This window comes from Chenopodium album, chromosome 4 (genome assembly GCF_948465745.1).
Source record: "Chenopodium album chromosome 4, dcCheAlbu1.1, whole genome shotgun sequence".
Taxonomy (NCBI): domain Eukaryota; kingdom Viridiplantae; phylum Streptophyta; class Magnoliopsida; order Caryophyllales; family Amaranthaceae; genus Chenopodium; species Chenopodium album.
Genome location: NC_137837.1, coordinates 10,956,873 through 10,963,167, shown reverse-complemented (window position 1 = coordinate 10,963,167; position 6,295 = coordinate 10,956,873).

The window sequence follows — 6,295 nt, the reverse complement described above, 5'->3', positions numbered from 1 at the left end:
TAGGTCAATTCCGATTGAAAAATTAGATTTTATTGACTCAAATTAAATAATTAATTAGGCAAAGTTTTTGAAGTCATTAATTTATTTAATCTCAACACAAGTCAACAAACGGTTAAGAGAAACATAGAATATATATGCACAACAAATAATGCACAATTAGTCAAGTAGACACAATATGATGCAATGCGTTCGCAACCTAACCATGGCTCTAGTTCTCTAAAGTTCGGGATATAGTTTAGTCAAAGAGGGTCCATGGTTAATTGTCCGGATGCACCGCGCGGAAGCCTAACCGTGAAGGGTTGGCGCGAGTGGATGGGACACCGCGAATTTTAGAAAAAACTCGCTTCCATGGTTTGGTGAATTCAACATTCTCGGATGTACCCTTTGTTGCGCGGAGCGTTCAATCGGGTAGATGGAGCATGAATTCCCAGAGGGTTATGTCCATATGTAGAACACATATGGGTTTCAGAAAAGTGAGAAAAAATTCAATCAGGAAGTAGGATCGAGCAAACAATACGAAAAACCGGTCGAAATTAGAACGCATATTTCTGGCTCGGTATTGGGGGAAATTGGCGCCAGCAAACAGAGACTAGCGCCAGATTTTAACTGTAGCGCCTGGCGCCAATGCTGGCGTCTGGCGCTACGGCTAAAAGTCTGGCGCCAAGCTCTGGCCCCTGACGCTACTTCCCACATGCCTCAGCAGCTTTCTGTGCTCGATAAAATCTTCCAGTTTCGCGCGGTTTTATTTCAGTCCTAATTGTGAAAGATAATTCTCAAATTTCCTACGTGTAAAATCCTATGTTTTTGACTCATTACGGATGGTCTTTCCAATGAGATCCTTTTTATGCATATGACAATAATGTTAATCAAAATTACGCACATGAAATACTTAGAACTTTTCGAGTCTCATCCACTCATTCTAAATCATTGCCGAAACAAATTCAGGAATTAAAATAGAATTCCTCCCCAGTGGAGTCGCCAAAAACTGTAGGGAATAATTTCAAGCCTTTAAATCCCACTAGCTTGAACCCCACTGTGATCATACACTAAAGTGCGGTGGCGTCCAAAAGGGAAGAAGATAGAGCAAAAGAGTCGCCAACAAGTTTTTTAAGGAACTTGTAAACCGTTCATAGGATGAAGGTTACACCCCTTAACGATCCAAGAGATTGTCAACTCCATAAGGTCTAGAACCAAATAAGGGTTCGGGGATGAAGGTACAAATCCAACCTAAAAGAGATTGAACCTGCCCTAATAATAGGCCTCTACTTTATTCTGATCGTATTCATGTGCGCTTTCTGATTAACATGCAATCAATAGGATTATCCCTAAACCCGTTTAATCTATGTTGGTTGAATTTAATGCACATACAAATCTATTATTGGTGATCACTTGAATTATAATCATAATAACCCTAAACAAGATTATTAATTATCTTATTAAGCGTGATTACAAGTACAAATTCCCTTTAAACATGCAATAAAGGTGATCAAGCAATAAATATCAAGCAACATAATAATAACCATAACAATAATTATAATCGTTATCAAAATAATAATAATAATAATAATAATAATAATCATAAATTATAACAATTAAAATCATAATCATGTTCATGTTAATATTAAAGCATAATAAACATAGCAAGATCCTAGGCATGATACTAACAAGATTAATAACAAACCCTAGCATGTCACTAAGCAATCAAGATCAAATCTTTAACCCTAACATGATACTAACAATCATAAATATTAGGAAGAACATAGGAAGCATCGTAAAAATCATATTTAATATTAAAATTACCCTAGACATGATACTAGGAATATCATAACAATATAGACATGATTTCTACATCATAATATCAATCAGATCAATTAAAGTACTTACTTTGATGCCTCGTACCTCTTTCTAATTACAAAATACACACGTTAGTAATATCAAGGAAAATAATAATCAACAATCAAATTAAATAATTGAAATAGAGATTTGGGACCAAACCCTCAGAAATTAAACCTTTCACGTCTAGGTCGAAGGCAACTTCGGATATGGCTAGGTGCTTCTAGATCTTGTGAATGCGGAATTTTGTATGAAAAAGCAAAGTAAGAATGAAAGATGAATGTTTTAAAGAATGGTAATTAAAACTTGTGAATGAAGAGAATTGGTGAATGATAGATGTAGATGATGAATGAAAACGGAGTTTTTGATACGATATTTATAGAGAAAATCAGCCAAAAAAGATAAATTAATAAAACAGAGTCTGATGCTCAGGAAACAGAGCTGGCGCCAACCCTGGCTAGTTGGCGCCAGGCACCAACGGCTAGCGCCAAGCGCCAATGGCTAGCGTCTGGCGCCAAGCCTGGTTCCAGGCGCCAAGGCCTAGGTTCAGACGCCAGTCTTGATTTTAACGCGTTTTCGAAAATCTGATAAATTTCCCGTACTGGAGGATAAAATAATATAATTTCTTCGAAAATGCTATTTGATTTTGATTAAAACTCTGAAAAGTCAACTTATCAATGCTAATTGAATTAGGAATGAAAAGAACCTTCTAGAAGATTCTAGAAGACTAAAACCATTCCTAATTGCATTAGGAATGATAAATCATATTAGGCCCTCCCCAAGATCATTGGGCCGTACATAAAGCTCAAACCGGGCCCAGTTTGGTAATTTGGCCATAATTTCCTCAATATTCATCGTAATTGGGCTTATAATATATCGTTGGAAAGGTCTTTGCAAGCCCCATCCAACTACACCACTATTGGACCCATATCATGGACCAACCAAACTGGATTGGCTGTTTTCTTAAAATAAAGTTTTCAAAAACAGAGAGAAGAGAAAAGAAATAAAAACTTTCCGCAACACTAGACCTTTCCACACTTTCGTTTCATTCGATTATGATTCGACGTGAAAGGTACTCATCACTGGGTTTGGTTTTGGGGAGACACAAATGGGTGTCTACAATTATTATTATTATTATTATTATTATTATAATTATTATTATTATTATTATTATTATTATTATTATTATTATTATTATTATTATTATTATTATTATTATTATTATTATTATTATTATTGTATTCTTGGAACTACTTAATTATATAAAAACTACTTTCTATTTTAATTGTGGATTATTTGGATTGTTGAAATCTGTCTAAGGCGGGACTTGGGCTCTGGACAACGTCGCTCCTAACCTCTCCTACCTGGGATCTCATTGATCCAAGTAATCTACTATTATTATAATTATTTTTAAAAATTTAATTTATATAAAAACTACTTACTAATTCTTATTGTTATTGTTATTATTATTGTTGTTAATTGTTATTATTATTGTTATTGTTACTTTGTTATTGTTATTTGTATTATTATTATTATTGTTATTGTTACTTTTATTGTTATTATTATTAATTAATCATGACATCAAACCCGAACGCTTCCTCCTCCTCTAGAAAAGCCAAGTCAAAACGTAGGGAATCACCAAACCCAAACACTTCAATGCCTATGCCCCCCCTAACATGCCCTTTCCCTCCCCTAACATGCCCTTTCCAAACACTTCCACCCCTTTCTTTCATCCCCAAAACACGGGAGGGCAAGAACAAATGGATGATATGGCTCCTTGGACCCAATTTCAACAAAGCCAATTTCAACAACATGAATTTCCTTTTCCTCCTCCTTCCCAAGGTAGCCAAACACAAGCCTCCGGGTCGAGTGAACCATCCACCCAAATGCCCAACACCCAAAATCCTAACATATTAGAGTGGTGTACCGAAGAGGATTTTGCTCAAACCAAAAGAAAGAGTGAAGTTTGGTCACATTATCAATTAAGTAAAAATGGACAAAAAGCCAAGTGTCGGACTTGTGGTAAAATTTTCTCGGCCGATACCAAGGGAGGGACGGGACACCTTAGTAGACATTCAAAAAAATGTGGTGGATCATCTAGTGATCCAATCCAACCCAAAATTTCTCAATTCCATCCACAAGGCTTCATTTAGAATTACGAGAGAGAGGGATGAACTTGGGAGAATGATTGTACATGCCGAACAACCTTTTCTTTTCGCCGAAAATGATGCCTTCAACAACTATATTAACCGAGCACTACAACCAAAACACAAAAAAATCTCCCGAAAAACCGTTCGATCTGCTGCCATGAAGACTTATCTAGAGTACAAATTGAAATTAGTAAATGAATTAGCTAATCTTCCTAGTAGAGTTTCTTTAACCGCCGATGCATGGGATGGTGGATACGGACTCCACTATTTATGTGTTACTTGTCATTGGTTAGATAATGAGTGGTTGTTACAAAAACGCATCATTCATTTCAAAATGCTTGAATACCCTCATACCGGTCTTAACATTTCACATCATTTAATGGAAGCCATTGATGCATATAGTCTTAGGGATAAAATCATGTCTATGACTTTCGATAATGCAACTTCTATGACATATAGTGCGAATTTGGTCAAATCCCAATTGACCGATGTTATATTAGATGGAGATGCACTTCATGTTAGATGCATTTGTCATGTTCTTAACTTGTGTGTGAAGGATGGAACACAAGCAATTGGTCCATTTTATCACAAAATAAGGAATGCTATTATGTCTATTAATAGCTCTAACATGAGATATCAAGAATGGAAAGGTTTTTGCAGGCAACAACGGATAAAAACCATAAAAATAGCACCGGATTGTCCAACTAGGTGGACCTCCAACTATGAAATGTTGAGTCGGGCAATCGAGTACAAGGTTCATTTAACACTTTTTTATAATATGAAATTTCCACAATGTGCTTTACTAGAAGATGATTGGGTTAATTGTGAAAAATATGTGCAGTTTTTACAATTACTATATGGTATGACACATTGTTTTTCTTCTGCATATAATCCTTGTTCTCATTCTTTTCTTAGCAATGCATGTTTACTTGCACAACTTTTTGCGGAACACCGATCACAACATGTTTATCGTGGATATCTTCCATCCATGGAGGAAAAATGGCGTAAATATTACACCGATATTCCTATGATTTATATTTTTGCTTCTATTTTAGATCCTAGGCAAAAATATGATGGCATCTTTTTATTAATTGATATTTATTATAGTAACATGAATTTTGAAGATGATGTTGAAACTTTTAAAAATAAGGTGACTAATCAGTTTTTTTCTTTATATTGTGTTTATGAAAGTAAATATGGAACCGTGTCTCGATTTTCCCCTTCTCAAACATCCAAAAATGTAAGTAAACAGGCCAAAGGTTTATTTGCACAAGCTGCTAACATGATGTCCAAGTTTTCAGGTACGGAATCATCATCAAGTAAGAGAACACAAAGCGATGTTTCGGAATTGCAAATGTACTTAAGTTACGACTTCATGAAAGGCATGGACGATGAAGAGAAGTTTGGCCTCGACATCCTCGATTGGTGGAAATCACAAACCGTGAAACATCCAATTTTGTCGGCAATGGCTCGTGATATTTTTTCTATCCAAGTCTCCTCCGTTGCCTCCGAAAGAGCTTTTAGTGCGTCGGGACGAGTTTTAGACGATAGAAGAACAAGACTAAAACCCGAAACACTTGAAATGTGTGTTTGCTTCAAGGATTGGTTGGATGCCGAAACTCGTTTTCAAGATCGTACTTATGCACAAAACGACGACGATGAAGGAACGTCGACTTCTTTTAGTTCTCATACTTCTCAATCAACTCAATTGGCGGATGAACTTGAACCTCTAGGAGACGAAGACAAAGATGAAGACAAAGGCGAAGACGAAGACGACCAATAATAATTACATGATTACATATTTACATTATACACTATTGTATTTTTTTTGTATTATCGAACTTCGTATTCCGTATAATAAATGAAGTTATTCAATATTCATACACTATTGTACGATTTTTAATTATCATTACTTATTTTGTATTATTGAATTATCGTACATTCGTACCGGCTACCGTCATATAATAAAATAAGTTATTCTTCAATTTTTTGTGTTTTTGGATTATCGCACTCGTATTTTTTTTTATTATATGCATTGCTGTTTTTTGCTAAATTAATAAAATTGTTTTTATTTGTTTAAATAAATTTAACATAATTATTAATTAGATAAATAATTTGTATAACCTAAATTAAAATAAAGTTGTTCAAAAAATGAAAACAAAATATATTAACATTAACATAAACATAAATTAATCACATATATTAAGTTGTACTAAAAAAAATATATATCGTTTAATTCGTTTTTTTTTTCATTTATTAAAAAAAATAAAATAAAATAAAAGGGTGGCACGGTTTGGCCCGCGGCCCGGCAT